The sequence below is a fragment of the Leiobunum rupestre genome, chromosome 11, assembly GCF_980474605.1.
Source record: "Leiobunum rupestre chromosome 11, qqLeiRupe1.1.hap1, whole genome shotgun sequence".
NCBI classification, from domain to species: Eukaryota; Metazoa; Arthropoda; class Arachnida; order Opiliones; family Sclerosomatidae; genus Leiobunum; species Leiobunum rupestre.
This window is the reverse complement of record NC_143394.1, coordinates 14,381,768-14,399,265: the sequence shown is the minus strand read 5'-3', so window position 1 is coordinate 14,399,265 and position 17,498 is coordinate 14,381,768. Positions and strand designations below refer to the sequence as shown.

The 17,498-nt window shown below is 34.6% G+C and overlaps 1 protein-coding gene and 1 long non-coding RNA gene across 2 annotated transcripts in view; one reads left to right on the top strand and one right to left on the bottom strand.

Moving 5' to 3' along the window:
* Positions 1–17,498, bottom strand: part of LOC149921398 (lachesin-like) — a 233,106-nt gene that overhangs the window by 108,146 nt on the left and 107,462 nt on the right. The window lies entirely within an intron of this gene.
* LOC149921399 (uncharacterized) lies at positions 1,583–2,366 on the top strand. The gene is made up of 3 exons (XR_016477472.1): positions 1,583–1,669; positions 1,810–1,890; positions 2,171–2,366. It is a non-coding gene; the product is annotated as an uncharacterized LOC149921399 (long non-coding RNA).

Here is a 17,498-nt window from a genome sequence, read left to right as displayed (position 1 = left end):
AGTTGGTCGAATTTAGTTTATTTGATATAATTTTTACAAAACTTTAAAATTTATCTAATTTAGATTTTATTGACCAAAATAAATACTTTGCTTTTCAAAAAATCGCAATTTATCTATACATTAATCCAATTTTACACAACTCATAAATTTCCGTCAATTCCTATGAATTTTGATCAATATTTTTTCAATTTTATATATTTTTTCAATTTTTGAAAAAAAATTATTTTAATCAATTTTGAAATATTTTTTTCAATGTTTGCATTTTTTTCTCACATTTTTTTCCAATTTAAGCCATATCGGTTCATTTTCACCCATTTGGTTCAAATTGATCAAAATGTGATCAATTTTGATTTTTTCGTCAATTTTTATAAATTTTTTATAATTTTGGTATTTTAATTTTTTTTCAATTTTCAAAATTCTTCACAGGGAGGACCCTTGGAATCGGTCAAAATCCCATTTTATTTTCAATAGGAAAATTTCTATTTCATGTTGTCAAAACATTTTTCGTTGCCATGGCAAAACCGTTGCCCATTGAATAAATTCCCTTTAGGATTTTTCAAGTTACATGAAAATCCCCCGAATTTGAACAAAATCGGTGTGTAACACCTCGGGTCGTCTCCTTGTGAGTTCAGTTTTCCGTGTCACGTGTTAATAGTCAACCACGAGATCCCCCTTTCAGTGGCGTAGCCCCCCCGAAGCTCGAGCCCCCCCCCCGCAGCTCGAGACCCCCCCCCCCGCACCACGGGCCCTGCGGACAACCAGCTACGCCACTGCCCCCTTTATTTTAACGGCCCCCACAGGGAACAGGAATTACACTGCCTAGCCAGTTCAGACCAATAATTTCCCCTCCTTACTATTCCTTCATGCTGGAAGGGAAAATCTGAGTTCGCCCTCGCTTAAACCTGGATGTTTTCCGTACAAGTTGCCTCAAATGTCTATTGAACGAGGCCTTATCGTTACTTGAGAATTGGAAACGTTGTAGCTTTCACAAATACGCTATATCAGAGATCTAACCTTTCCCGAAAGTTGAGCACTTAAATTATGTATTGTAATGGGTGATTTGAAAGCTACGAAATAATGGATCAGTGAGTATTCGATCTCCTCCAGTTATATCGTAAATATACAATACATCTCTTAAGCTCCACAACTGCTTAAATCCGTTCAAATCTGTATTCAAACTGTTTCAATACTAGTTTATTCAAAATAGTTTGAACCAGCCTTAGAAATTGAGGAAAAGTCGCTGGATGACTTAGACTTAAAGCAAGTGTCGGCAGAGATACTGACAATATAGAGATATGAAACTCCCTATACATCGCTGCGACCCCTTTTTTTCCGTTAACGTCGGCGCCATCTATCAGCCGGGAGAAAGCTGTTTACGTTTTGTTTTGAATGAAATTCAATGAATCATATGTGCAGCTTTAATAAAGAAATACGATTGCTTAGAGGATTTTCAATATAATTTATTAAGATAAGATAAAAAGTTTTTAATTAATTATATTTAATTATTTTAAGAAAGTTCATATATTAACTATTTTTTATGTTATTTTAGACCTTTGTTACTTGAGGTTAAATTAATGATCATTAATCCAAGGGTATTTCTGGGATAAATAATTGGAATATTATTAATCCAAGTATATGTCATCAAAATGGTTAACGACTAAAATGTTTGGTAAGTATTTGTTAATGTTGAACCTTAAGTAATTTGCGATCTAGATGTTTCGGGGTTTTGTCATACTTGTGGTTAAAATTATGTTTTCCAATGTACTACGAATGGAAAGTTGTACAAAAAAATTGATTATTTCTTTCGAGTAATCAACACATGGAACAAGCTGATGCATCTCATCTTTTGAAATAAACCAAGATTGATCGATTGTTCTTGAAATAATTCTGGTAATCCTCTCTTTGACTTTATTCATTTGTATTACCATTGGGAAAAGTTTATCAAACTTGTCCTTGATCTCAGATATGTAGCTCTGGAATCTTTCAGTTGGTATTGTCAAGCCACTGAATGTTGATGTATCACGAGACTTAAACGATGCTAATATATTTGACTGGTTGAGTGTTTGTTTTTCATCTACAAGTTTGGTTTTGCATGATTCACAATTGTGGTTTTTATTACAACGAGATAAGACATATCCTGAAATGTAAGATAGTGTGTTTTGTTTTCCAGGCCCTTGGCTTTCAAGGGAACTTTTACAAATTTGAAAGTCTTCCTCCGAACATGCGCTGGGATAATAATTATTTGCTGATGGAAGACTTTCATCATAATCATCTGGAATTATTATATGGGTCTTATATAAGTCAATGTTAAGAAGGAATTGGTCTTGATATTAGGTTTAGTAGCCTGCTGAATTTCAATTGTAGGAATTTCCACAGATAAAAAAAATCATGTTAAAATTTAATAGAGTTGTTTTGAATGAAACTGTTTACAATCCTGTTCTGTAGATATAGATTCGCTGGAACTTGCTGCAACTGAAACACGGGTCCTTTTTGTAGGTCTATTATTGCGCTCTTCAGGGGCGTAGGAACGTTCTAGAAGTTGGAGGGGGCAAAGTGAAACCAAAAGGGGTCTGGAGAATGGTTTTGAATTTTTAATGGAGTGTAGCTTTTCCAAATGCATTTGTACATTTTTCTACTATATACATTGGCGGGAAAAGATTGAAATTTAAACACAGTTGAGGTTCTATAAGCTTTATATGCTTTCAAAATGATAATTTGAGCCTTGCGAAGATTTCAACTGACAAAAATGTTGGAGGGGGCAATAACATTAGTTGCCTCTCCCAGTAAAATTCTAGGGAGGGGCATTGCCCCCTGGCTCCTACGATCTTCCACCATTTCTGCAGACCGTTTACTAGATTCTATTTGAAAATTGAGTTTTAACTTATGACCCCGTTACCAATGTATAAATTTCATTGTACCAGTTTTTTTATGATAGTCCTTGATATCATTTTCTACTAAGTTCTCCGGAACCTTTACGTTTGAGCAACTAGCTAAATTATCATTCCCTTGGGAAATATGTTTCATTTAAATTAACTTATAAATAAACAATACTTAAAACTCAATTTTTACTTGTTGGCTTAAATTCATTTGAAAATATTGTTGGAATAGCGTTTGATGTCAGTCGGTTTTTGGTTTTACAAAAATGTAGGGCGCATATTTTATTATGATGCAAATGTTTCGCATCTTTCTAATAAAGATAGCTTCTTCCGACATTATCAGCCATTTCTCAGAGCAAAGTTTATTGAAAAACCACATATTAAAGATAGGCCTAACAAAAGCTATTAATTAATTTTTCCCACCGTTCTTTCTCTTTTGGAAACTTAAACAAGGATATCCTTTGCTTTTCTTTGGAACTGTTACAAAATTTTACAGAACAATTACTTCCAGGCATATTTCTTTATTGATACAAACCCTCAAGATGATAATTTCTAAGACAAAACGCGTATATACATTTTTGCGTCTGAAATCCGCTGTTTGGGCTTTCTCCCGGCCGTTAGGCGTCGCTCCGCTCAGGATTTTTTTTAAATTCCGGGGGTCGCTTTTCAGGCGGAGTTTCATATCTCTATATTGTCAGTATCTCTGGTGTCGGCTCTATCGTTGCCCTCTGTATTTTTGATTGGGTCTATGTAACGAAGATGGCTATGATTGCTTAGATCGCCGGGAAGGTGCTTCCATCTATTATCGACTTTCAAAAACGTATTGTCATTTATTTGAAAGTCAACGATTACGTGATTGAAACACGTTATTGCATAAATTCCAATCCAAGCTAAGTTGACTGCGCACGTGATTACGCAAAGCCAATCAAAGGAAGGGGTACGCCGAGGCACCTACTTTTGAGGGAATAATTTGCTTGCTCAACTTGTTTCAATTTCGACTAAGCTCGACGTTAGTGACATCTCTCGCTCGCCAATGATACTAACCTTAAAATAGGAGTCGACACTTGCTTTAAGGTGGTGCCTTGGGTATTAGCCTAGCTGATTAACTAGTATTCGTCCGGTAGGCATGTTTGTATTTTTGTATAAACCAGGATACACGACTACGAAGTGGTAAGAATGGACTATTGTTGTAGAATCGTCCCATCAATATTTTCCCTGTTTTACCGCAAAATATCAATGTTTTATTCTTTAGAATTATTGAAAGTAGCTGGCTGGAGTAATGCACCTTATTTTGATTGGCTACACAATGGGGTTTTTTTGAAAGCTGGGTCGCACAATTAGTCGATTTCGACATAGTTGCTTTCCGTTAGCCGGGTCGCATTATTAGTGCCATAACATTCTGAGCTCTTTTAATTCGGTAGGAATGATGACGGAACCTTCATAAATGTTAGACTGTACTGAACCGGAGATATGGGTGGGTTCCGCGTTTTGAGCACTTAAAGCATGTTATGCCCGTGCCATTTTTTGAGCATTTTCTTGATTTTAGGCCAAAAATGACGACTATCGGGAGATATAAAATGTTTCTTAGGTTTTTGGCCTATAAATTAGCATTTTATTATAGTACTTTATGGTTTCTTGGCTTGATTTGTTACGTATATAAGAAATAGTGCTACGGAGTTTAAATATCAGTTGCGATGGATAAAAGTAAACGTTTTAATTCTAACTACTGCGATAAAAGTTAAGCGTCTGGATTTAGCAAAAAGAGACACGTAACCAACATTCATCAGAAATTTCAGATTGAAGTTGCCAATACTTAAGTAAATAGAGAAATTATTTGTCCCGAGTGCAAATTTGTAACGTCAAAAAGAAGACTATTAAGGGAACATCTGACATTTGTTCACAATGTTGAAATACACCAAGAAGATTGTATATTTTTGAATTTAGAAGGGAAGTAGTTATAATTTTATCAAATGTAGCACGCGTGGAAATGCATATTTACGAAGTTATGGTTTTTCAAAATTTTGCTTTTTTAGTACGTTTTCCATAGGACGACTCGTTAAATTTAATGGCTTTTTAGATAACGTAGAACACCCGACGAGTCAACGGTCATTTCGTGTTTGGACGATACTAAGTGCGTTTGACTTGGTACTGTCCTCTAGGTCGCGTTATAGACGGCCCAGCTTGATTAGGAAGTATGGGGTTGGGGTGGCGCCGCGCGCCCACAGCGCTCGAGCGAAGCGAGTGCGCGGCACCGTTAGGTGCCAATAAGGGGAACGCTTGCTTAGACGGCGTTTTTGCAAGTTAGTACTGTTTTGCATTTTTTCATTTTTTTTCGTCATCAGTCCTACTTTATCGAAAACGTATTAAAATCCATTGCATTTCAAGAATCGTCCTATGGAAAACGTACTATAAAAGCCTTTTTCGCTCGATGTTGGTGCCAAATGGCAGCCGTCGTTCCGCCAAATGCGTTTACCCTGGACGCCATCTTTAGCAGCTTCGACTTTTCGCTCGATTTTGGAGGCAAATGGCCACCGTCGTTCCGCCAAATGCGTTTACCCTGGAAACATTTGACTCCGAAATCCACAATTTCTTCCGTGTATTAAAATTGTGTATTTAATTATCTCCCCCGCCCTTAAAACCCCCTAATTCCCCGGGCCCGGTTATTATTTCTTAGAATTGCTCCGAAATTATGCTATTTATTCCACTGACGAATATTCGTCAGTTTTTTTCATTATCGTCTAACAACGTTTTTTTAGTCGTATTGCCCACTGCACTAAGCATTTTGGAAATTTCGTAATATAGGTGCTTATTTATGATTTTCTACTATTTTGCGGCCAAGAAAAATGAGGTGCATTTTTCTACTATTTTGCGACATTTCGTCAGCCAATAAAAATGAGGTGCATTACTCCGGCTATCGCCAAGTGAATTATTAACGTTGTTTCCCAAACCTGCACACCGAACCGAGTTTACAACACGTATTTTTGCAACTGGTTTTTATCACACGATGACTAAAATAGGTGAATAACTTGGGCGTCTCAAAACCTTAACGGGTATTTTTGACAAAAACCTGAGCGGAGCGAGCTAGCGACAATATAAATAATTCAAATATTGAACACACAGTTAAAGAAATTAAGGTAATAACTTTTATTTTTATGACATATATATCATAGTAGTTTCAGCCTCTCCAGTTCTTTTTTTTTGGAAGCTAGTCTGGTCTTACTATTGACTTTCAAAAGTTGTTCTAAAATTGGAGGGCGAAAGGTAATTGTACAATTTATTTTAATATTTACATTATAAAATGAGTTTTATTTTAAATAAGTTGAAATAAGAGTGTAAATAAATGTGTAATCCAATCGTAGAATAAAACCTCGGAGCGCGAACGGACAAAATTTCTACCAGTTCTCGCTGTCTCTCTTCTACACCCCCTCTAGCGCCCCCCTACCATCTCCCTCCACTTCTCTACTAAACGTTTGAATACAACTCACTCCTATCCTCGTCTAGCGCCCCCTACCCTCTCGCGCTCTCTCTCTCTCGCAACCCGTGGCACATACCATTCCTCTTCCTCTTGCGCCCTCCCTCCTTTGAAACTTACTAACGGACGGACGGACAAAACTTTCCCATAGAACTCGCTGCTAAGAGAGCTACGCTCGCTTCGCTCAACTAATTACTTATTGGGTTCTAACTGCCGTATGACCATAGTTTATGAGATAAGTATTCATCTGCCTTAACTATTAATATTATTGCATTAAAACGAGTAATTTAATTTTAAGGAAATTTCTAACTGTGAAGCAGTTTGGCGGAAAAATAGCTCCCATTGAAAACTGGTACATTTTTACATCCTAGATGGATACTTTAGTAGGAGAAGAAAAACATACTTGTGACAAAGCTTCCAATTTCCCTCGAGTTGGCTACTTTAAGCGCCACCTACCATTCCTTTCTTTGGTATGTTTTTTTTTTTGACGAGAGATGAAGCGGTATCCGAAACTTCGGGGTCTTTAAAAATAGGGTTGGCCATCATTAGGGGTCGTAAAAGAGCGGAAGACTGTTGGTCCTCGGGAGGAGGAAGCGCTGGATGGAGGTCGCGGTACGTTAAGAAGTCTTAATTTGGAGCGGTCGAGCGGACCAGAGTCCTATTTCGCCGATACTCGTAAAAATAAAAATAGAAGTAGGGGGGTGGGGCGACAACCCCAATAAGACACCGCCGGGGGTAAGAGGTCAATAATAGGTAAACCGCTTCGAGAAGACCCCGCAGGAGGGGATGGCAATAAATGGCCGGCCCTGGACGCGCTCCAGACGGGCAGTTTCTCCATTTAAAGAGGAAAAGAAACTAAGCAGGCCCGGGCAGGCTTGGGCAGGCTAGGACTGCTTCCTCATTCAACCGTTATGTTTCCCGCTATTAAACTCTTTCACCCTCGGGGTCAATCGTGCTTTGACAAAGAATCGGCGATCTGCGGAAAATGAAGACGTTGCTAGAGGAAGTTACCGCCCCCTGGTGGTTTCTCTACGAACTATTCTCCAGACCACTTTTAAGACTACCGTCTGGCCCGTGTTACGACGAACAAAAGGGTTCTTTAGGGAACCGTTTATCTATATAGGGACCCTTTACTTGTTAACAACCATTTTTACTTTTATTATTAGCGATTTTTCCCATTGAAATGGTACTTATCCGTTTTGTCCTCAACATATTAGTCTCTGAGGACAAGAGAAAAGTCTTTGAAGCTCCAATGATGGATAGGTCTCGGAAACTGGTTTAATATAGCCGTTAGTTTAATATCCAGGGTTAACAGTTTTTATATTTTTAAAATAAATCAAATTAATAGTTTTTTTATTTAAATTGAAAATTTTATTTTATAGAATTTATTGATTTTAAAACGATATTTTACTAGTATAATCTAGTCTATAATATATAATTAAATGTAATCCTAAATAATTATTATTACTATTAAATATTTAGTTTATTATGATTTGCGTTGTAATAGAACCTGTTTGTGTGTACTATTTTCACTTTATACGTAGCCGGCACCGCCGCCGCCGTTCGTGTCACATCTCTCGACAGGTTTGTAGTAAAAAGGTAAATGATACGGCAATCGACAACAAATATGAGCCCAAGAAGTTGGTCATTTGCATATTTTAGTGTTTTTTGTCGATTTTCGTTTAGAAATTTGAATTTCAAAATTTTGAATTCAAGCGATATCTATCTCCAAATACTTGATCTTCGAAATTGGAAAACATAATTTGCGCGCCAAGCTAGAGACAGCAATTTCACTCCCTCCTGTTATTCTGCCCAATCCCTCTACGAACTATGTACATTGTTTTCTACGACCTATAGTGCGTATATCCAGTTGATGTACAGGGTGATTGATATCTTGTTCTTAATTAATGGACAGGGTTATTAATATATCGTGATCATGGATTTTTTTAGTTCAAATTACTCTTGGGTTGATGGGTATTATGTTAAACGACAGGGTGATCGAGATCATGTTTTTGTGGTAAGGGAACTCTTCGGTTGTTATGGACAGGGTGATTGGATTATTGAATAGGGTGGTTGACATTTTGATGAAACTTATACTTAGGTTCTTATAGTGCGCTTATTAATTTAATGTACGAGGTGATTAAAATATTGTTCTTAATTAATGGACAGGGTGATTAATAAAGCGTGGACATGGGCCACTCTTTTGAGTTAAAATTAAACGACAGAGTGATTGAGATAAAAGTTTTTATGTACAGGATGGTTGTGATATTAGATAAATTTCCTCTTTGGTTATTATACTACGTTTAAGTTAATATACGAGGTGATTAGGAATGTGTTCAAATTTAAATTTAATACATCGAAGGGATTGTATGAACTTGAATGTCAGTGACGTCTTGTTAGTTATTTTTATTCCTCAATTGAAATGTGATTTAAATCTACGGTTTTTTAAATCAACCATAAATGGCATTTTCCTTTCTGTCTAAGACGATACTCGACTATCATTGGTTCGATTTTGAATAAGAACTTTCAGTTAACATAGAGACACCTAGCGACCGACGTGAGAAGGTCAGTTATTTGTCAGATTGCAAGAGACGTTTTATATTTTAAAATGTCTGTTTAGCAGACGAAAGTCCAGCAGGGAAACTGATTAGGTTATTCAGGTCGTAATTTTAGGCTATCTGAAGGTAATCAGTTAGTTAGATAATGTTAATCTTTTATATTCCTTTTACCCAGCAATCTAATTTCAGATTGTATCCGTTTCTTTATCTCGATTAACGGATCTGGACTGATTTGCTATAATTCATAATCTCATCAGATTCAGGTATCTGAACTGTTATATCAACATAAATTACTCTAATAATATCAACATAAATTAGTCAAATAATATCAACATAAATTGGTGATTGTAGACCATTGAACCGAAATCCCATTCGTCCGAATGTACCATTCAACCGAATTCCAATCGACCGAAAACCGCGTTTTGCGCGGTTTTCATTAAATATACCGTTAGTATATCTAATTTGAACTAAACTATGTCTTAAATATTTATTATTTCGTACCGACGTGTATTTTTAGACCTTTTTCCCTTGAAATTTGATATTTGCCGGGTTTAATTTTGGAAAATAACCTTGATAAGACCCGACGTTAAATAGTTGCCTACCATATCTAACCCAACCTAACCTAACCCAACCCAACCTTACCTAACCTAACCTAACCCAACCTAACCCAACCTGAACTAACCTAACCTAACCTAACCTAACCCAACCTAACCCAACCTGAACTAACCTACCCGAAGTAAAAACGAACCAGATTTAAATTTCCCATTCAACTGAATCCCGCCATGTTGAGCTATAAACGAAAATACTTTTCGGTTCAATGGGATTCGGTCAAACTGGATTCGGTCCAATAGTATACAACCTAAATTGGTCAAATAATATCAACATAAATTAGTCAAATAATATCAACATAAATTAGTCAAATAATATCAACATAAATTAGTCAAATAATATCAACATAAATTAGTCAAATAATATCAACATAAATTAGTCAAATAATATCTACATAAATTAGTCAAATAATATCTACATAAATTAGTCAAATAATATCAACATAAATTAGTTAAATAATATCAAAATAAATAAGTCAAATAATATCATCATAAATTATTCAAATAATATTAACATAAATTGTTCAAATAATATCAACATAAATTAGTCAAATAATATCAACTTAAATTAAAATTTGTGAAGGAATTTAATCGGGGATATGTAATTTCTATAACTTTATAGAACTCTATATCGGCTCGCATTCTATCTATCGGTTTACGATGAATTTAAATTAGTTTCGGGTTTAAACTATCTGGTTTGCATTTTGATTCAAATCAAATGATCTGATAATCTCTGAGCGTAATCTGATATCTGATCAATCACAATTATATCCTCTATTCCGATAACGCGACTTCAAAATGTTTAAATTGGTAGCTCACAAAATGATTTTGCTCTGGAGAGTCAGCAAAATTTTCTAAATTATAATTAAGCATCGACTTTTTCTGTCACGGAGAGTGACTAGTGGTAGTAGATCAAATCCAGGCTCCAAGTGAGCCGTTATTACAAGAGATAATGATAGGTTTTTCGAAATAGGCTACCTCGTTAGTTCAAACCAGGTCCTTCCTGCTTATTTGTACCGGTTTTCGCCCAACTCTAATCGGGCCGACGCATCGCTAGTAAATAATAGATTGAAGGTCTACAGCTAGTTTGAAGGCCCCTTGTCGATAACTTATCCTTATTACTCAGATACATCGAGGTGCATCTTAACAATCCACCGACTGCGCTCGCGTTGCTGCAACTAACATTCATTACAACGTACGTGAATATGTGAATAATATGGAGAGCATTTCGTGGTTGTGGTTCACCAGCAAGCAATACGTTCGACTAATTAAAAATAGCAAAAACACGTCGCTTTTATCGCAGTTGAAAAGATTTTAGCAACATAATTTGTCATTAAATAGTATATAACCCCTAGTATTTAAGCTCCACCGTCGAGGGTTCCAATATTGGCCGCTTGGTGGTTTGTTGCAGGGGTTAATACTCAAATTTGTTTGAGAATGTGTAGATTCTTAGGAGGTATGCTCCTTTGAAGTGTCTTTTCAACGAAACTCGATTTGTTTTCGAAAAGTTCTTCAACATTACTTAGCTTTAGAATTTGCGATCAGAGAGTTGAGGAAATTTAAGGAACTTCAAAGAGAAGGAACCATTAGAATCTTCCCATTCTCGTAAAATCGAATTATTTTTCGCCTAAATTCATTATACTGCTTTTCGAATTGAAACGACATTTTCACCGTAAGCCTAATTTTCAAATTAATTCGAAATAGGCAAAGGGATTTCGAAAAGTAATTGGTATTCATCGCTCTTAGAAATGTTATTACTCCAAATTACCGTTACCTAAAAGCTTGAGAAATCCGCGTATAACATTAGTAATAAATTAATACTTCTTTAGTAAGAACTACATTATACTATTTGTTTATATATATATTATATATATTATATATATATTATATATATATATTATATATATATTATATATATATTATATATATATTATATATATATTATATATATATTATATATATATATATTATATATTATTTTACATTGATGTAAACTTAAGTGTGTTTAAGAGCCTGTATCAAAAAAAATATTATTTTAAGAGATTTATTTTAAAATTTAATAAAATTTAAATTTAAAATAATAACAAAGTGACGTAGCTAGTTGGAAGGCTATTCTGTAAAAATCAAAAATGACAAAAAAATTATGATCCGTCCAAAATGACAATGCGCGTGTGCAGAACAGACTGTTATCGAAATATAAACCATAAATTGTAATGGTCAAATTCAATATCGTGGCCGTCTGTAATGCCAACGTAAGTTGTTTTAATTAAATGCTTCGACATGCGGTCGATGGTGCCAAATTAAAAAAGATATTTTAAGTCCGATTAAGCGTTTAGTTTATGATTTGACTAAAATACCGGATATAGCATAACATACTACCACAACTTCAAACTAAACTTACAAGGAGAGTACCCGAGGTGTTTATTGCCGATTTTGTTCAAAGTCGGGCGTAATGTAGACTTATATGAGATATTAAATTTCCCAAAAGGAGATGTTGCACTACCCATTCGTTTTGCTATAGCAACCGGAAATGTTTTTGACCACTTAAAACAATAAAATCTCCATTTAAAAAAGCATGGGATTTTCTCGGTTTCACAGAGTCCTAGCTACGAAAATTTTGAAAAATTTTGAAAATCACGAAATGTGTAATTTGGACCACATTTAGGTAAATTTCATCAAGTTTGGGTAAATTGAAACATTTTTAGGGTAAATTTGTAACAAATTTTGGGTAAAGTAAGGGAAAAATCTTATTTTGGTTGTAAGTAGTCAAAAACATTTTCGGTTGCCATGGCAAATCGAATCGGTAGTGCAACGCCTCCTTTTGGGAAATTTCATATCTCATATAGGTCCACATTACGGCCGACTTTGAACTAAATCGGCAATAAACACCTTGGGTACTCTCCTTGTTAGTCTGATTTTATTTTATTTTAGGTGGAAGAAGCTTTCTTTTCAAGTATGTGTGGGTTTGAGAGCCACTTTGAAAATATTGTCAACATTGTCATTCTGCCCGAAGTATAACAGAAAAACATTTTGATAGTTTTCCAAAGATTGATTTAAATGAACTTTGCGCCAACGGGAGGGGTTAGTAGTACTAACCGAAGCTGCATGAATTGAAACTTCAAGGGGGTGCTAATGAAGGTTTTCAACAACTCTGGAAAACGTTTTTGCTCTCCGCCCATGGCTACTTTTCTGTAAGGACCCTTCGTAAGGAAATAAATAATCAGCTAGACTAATACTAAGACTTTTAATGCCTTTTAAATCAGGTGGCCTGGTTATACTGCGTAGGGTAGTACTCATAAGGGTGAAATAACACCAAAATTGACGGTGAAACCGAAGTGCCCCTTGACTGGGGTCTCCAACAAGCCAAGACACGGTTCTTGGTGGCTAAAAATAAAACCAATTATTACCTTATTGAATCAAAAAATGAGTCGCTATTGAAAATGCACGCTCACATACATTTGGCCACCTGAAGACGGGTCTGAACGTGCCGATAACAGAAGCGCGTGACCTTTCGCGGAATGAGTCGTCTCTGTCTAGTTAGGTTTTTGACGCACCTGAGCGCGAGAACTCGAGTTTCGTAACTACGTTGAAAGGGGGCGCTGTCGTCGGCGAGCGGAACAATGGGGCGACTGGGGACCGATCCGGGCCTAAAACAGCGATATTCCAAGAATTAGGCACGTTCCCGTCCAAGTGCTGCCCCCTGTTTGCGATAACGGATAATATTGACTTCTCATTTGCCTAAGCACCCCCATTTCCACCCCGTCGTTCGCTTCGGCCATACTTAGCTACTCTTATAAGAGTTAACAATTGGTTGGCACCCATATATCAGATTCCCGACAATCGAACCTCCCTTGAGGATTGACGAATTTACGTTACATAATGATTTAAATCTCTAGAGTGTCTACTTGTGTTTTACATTGTTTAAAAATTTAATTAGAGAAGGGCCAAAACTCCTTACGCACTATTTACTAATTAAATTTAACTAAAAAATTTAATTATTTACGTACTATTTACTAGTTAAATTAATTAAATTTCATTGTAAGTTTTAAATTTTTACATACTACTTACTAATTAAATTAATTAAATTTCATTGCAAATTTAAATTTATGACGAACCTAAAATTTTTAATTCATAACATACTAATGAAACTAATTATATTTCAAAATAAAACATTTTTACCTAGAATTTACTAATTGAATTATAATGAAATTTTATTATAAATTTAAATTCTTAAATTTACAAAAAAAATAATTGGATTTATTTATTAATTAAAATTCTAAACGTACTGTTTACTAATTTAATTTAATTAAAAATTTAATTCTTAACGTACTATTTTACCATTTAAACTTAAATTAAATATCAATATAAATTTTAATTCTTAACGTACTATAACTAATTAAACTTAAATTAAATTTCATCTCATTCGAAATTCAAATTTAAACGAAGTATTAACGATTCGAAATATATAGATTTGTCTGTTATCTTTTAAATAAGAATATTCTAAAATTTAATTTCTATTTTTGTTTGCTATATTTTGTCTAGTTATATTTTTTTGCTATATTTTGTCTAGTTATATTTTTTTGCTATATTTTGTCTAATTATATTTGTTTGCTATATTTTGTCTAGTTATATTTGTTTGCTATATTTTGTCTAGTTATATTTGTTGGCTATATTTTGTCTAATTATATTTGTTTGCTATATTTTGTCTAATTATATTTGTTTGCTATATTTTGTCTAATTATATTTGTTTGCTATATTTTGTCTAATTATATTTGTTTGCTATATTTTGTCTAATTATATTTGTTTGCTATATTTTGTCTAGTTATATTTGTTTGCTATATTTTGTCTAATTATATTTGTTTGCTATATTTTGTCTAATTATATTTGTTTGCTATATTTTGTCTAATTATATTTGTTTGCTATATTTTGACTAATTATATTTGTTTGCTATATTTTGACTAATTATATTCGCATACCAGTAATGTTTTAAAATTTTTTAATGAAAGGCGAAAATGAAAATTGGTTTTTAGTAAGCAAAATTATGGGAAGACAAAATCTGTTTTTAATATTATTAAATAATCAAATTAAATAATTTAAGTGCATCGGATTTTAAATTATATGTTAAACAAATTTTAAATGAAAATAAAATACACTATTTTAGTTGTTTTTATCTTCAATACCTCAGACCTATTTACTTCACATAAGCATCCTTTTAAAAATTCAATCGGAAACAATAGCCTTATCAAAATGGAAATTGTTGCAATACACCTAATATCATAAGCAACATAATAATATTAGGTATGACACGTTCTAAAATTTGAGAAAAAATAATCACAGCGGCAATAGGTGTTTCTATAATATACGGGAGGTCATGTGACAATGTGTACGTCACTTAACTGTAGCTCTTGAAGGTAGAGAGCACGCGCTGCGGTCGCATGACCCTTCGGAATCTGAAACCCGCGTGCAAAACTTAAATAACTTGAGCTCGTGACGCAGATAAAACATTTTATCGTTCTAATTTTTATTGTTTTATTTTATAGAAACACCTATTAGTTGTAACTAGTTTTGCGACAGACTATTATTAACCGATATAGTTTCATGTCATACTACTGACTACTACGCTACTTATGGCAATATATATGGAAATTAGCTCGTATATTTAGGTTGGAAAATAATCTTATACATAAATTTGTAATTTTATTTTGCTTGTTTTAGCTGGATCGTGGGATTTAGGAAATTCAAGTTGCACGTTCTTCCCCTTTTTAAAATTCTTTGTTTGGATTAATCTTAACGCTGGTGTAGTTTTAAATATATATATATATATATATATATATATATATATATATATATATATATATATATATATATATATATATAGAGTTCACCGAAAATCAAAAAGTCCCTCAGGGCGGTGTGTCTAAAATGACGATGCGTATCCTCTTGACGACCATATCCCCGCTCACGGCCGGAGAAGCGTTAGCTTCACTAAAACAAACCCTTAGCCTCGACAGTACACCCCAGCAAAACGAAATACGAAAGCGCGGAGGTGGTTAAGGGGATAAAGAGCTAACGCTGATTACATTTATTTTATATGCCGTTGTCACTTTTATGCAGGTGCCATTATCCTTATCGATTTAAAATTCACCAAGTTCTCCCTCGTGTTTGTCTTTGCCTTATATACTTAAAACAAAGTGGCTACTCCCAAGCAAACCTCTTGGATGCTTTTTCGTATTATACGAAAAAATATCCTTTAAAGAATTGCCCCTGTCGTTGCAGCATCGTGAATTAGTTTAATTTTATAATTCGTCGAGAAACTACGGGGAAATTAATTCTTTAAAAAAATTATTGTATAATTTAAGGCGATAAGCATAATATATGCGTGTTAAGATTCGTATTTACCTTTAATTTAGTCTTTAGAAAAGATGTTTGTTATAATTTACCGAAAAGAAAATTAGGTACTTAAGACGCTGAATCTGTCAAGTACGAGAACTAGATGGAAGAATGGTAGCGTTTTCCATTTGATTGCTCGATATTCACTCTGAGTCTGTCTCTGACGTCATAGATCTCGACCAGATCGACTAGAGTAAAACCAAGAATGCAACTTTCTATTATTAATTCCCTCGCTTTGTTGTGTTTCGTCTGCTAGTAATTTGAATTTTCGCGTCTTGGTCTGCCATTTTGCCAAAACATTTAAAAGGATCGGCAGATCGGTTTCGGGCGATCTCGGAGCACCCTTGAGCGGGAAATGGAACACGCGAAACTTGATCGGAGCAGATCTGAGCACGCAAATGGAACATAAAATGTTGATCAAAGCGATCTAGAGTGCTCGAGAGCAGTCAAATGGAACATAATGTTGATCAAAGCGATCTAGAGTGCTCGAGAGCAGTCAAATGGAACATAAAATGTTGATCAAAGCGATCTAGAGTGCTCGAGAGCAGTCAAATGGAATATAAAATGTTGATCAAAGCGATCTAGAGTGCTCGAGAGCAGTCAAATGGAACATAAAATGTTGATCAAAGCGATCTAGAGTGCTCGAGAGCAGTCAAATGGAACATAAAATGTTGATCAAAGCGATCTAGAGTGCTCGAGAGCAGTCAAATGGAACATAAAATGTTGATCAAAGCGATCTAGAGTGCTCGAGAGCAGTCAAATGGAACATAAAATGTTGATCAAAGCGATCTAGAGTGCTCGAGAGCAGTCAAATGGAAACGCTATAAGACTCGTCCGAGTGACGCTACCCGCGTCACGACCGTAAGCCTTGCAAATCTCAACGTATCAAACCTATTAATCTAGGTTGGACTCGCCTTCCGACAACGACTTCCACTGAGCTATCAAAGAACTACACTTTATTAAAAAACGATTTAAATTCAAAGTGTTGGTTTAGCGAAAATTAAATTCAAATAAATCTGAATTTGTAATTTAAAAACCACATCCGTGGATGTCAACACAGCGGTTAACATCCTATTGCATAATTAGTTTAGAAATTTCTAATTTCGTCGACTTCGCCAATATTCCGAGTTTTTGTGTTTTGCAGACTTTCATTTGCATTGTATTAGCATACGATTATACGGGAAATATTATAGTTCGCGAATTTTGCTCTATTGTGTCTCCGATAAATTACTCTCGTAAACACGTTTTGTACGTATGAATAAGAAATGGCACCTTCAATCGAGTGCATTTTCGCCAGGGCCTTCCAATTAATTCTAGGTCACAATACACTAGTATATTATAATACCATCCTTTGAAAATACTATTCGTTTTCTATAAAATCTTATAAGCTAAGGAATTCTAAAACCTAAAATGTATCCTATAGAAAATATCTAAGGTTTTTACAATTGCTAAGTGAAATTACCAAATTGTCTAGTGATTTTAGATAATTTTTAGAATTTTTCTAATGGATTCCTATTACGGTTTTAAAGAATGTTTAGCAAAAAATACGGTAAAGTGGATCTTTCCAATTTTAACTTCTTTAATTAAAAAATAA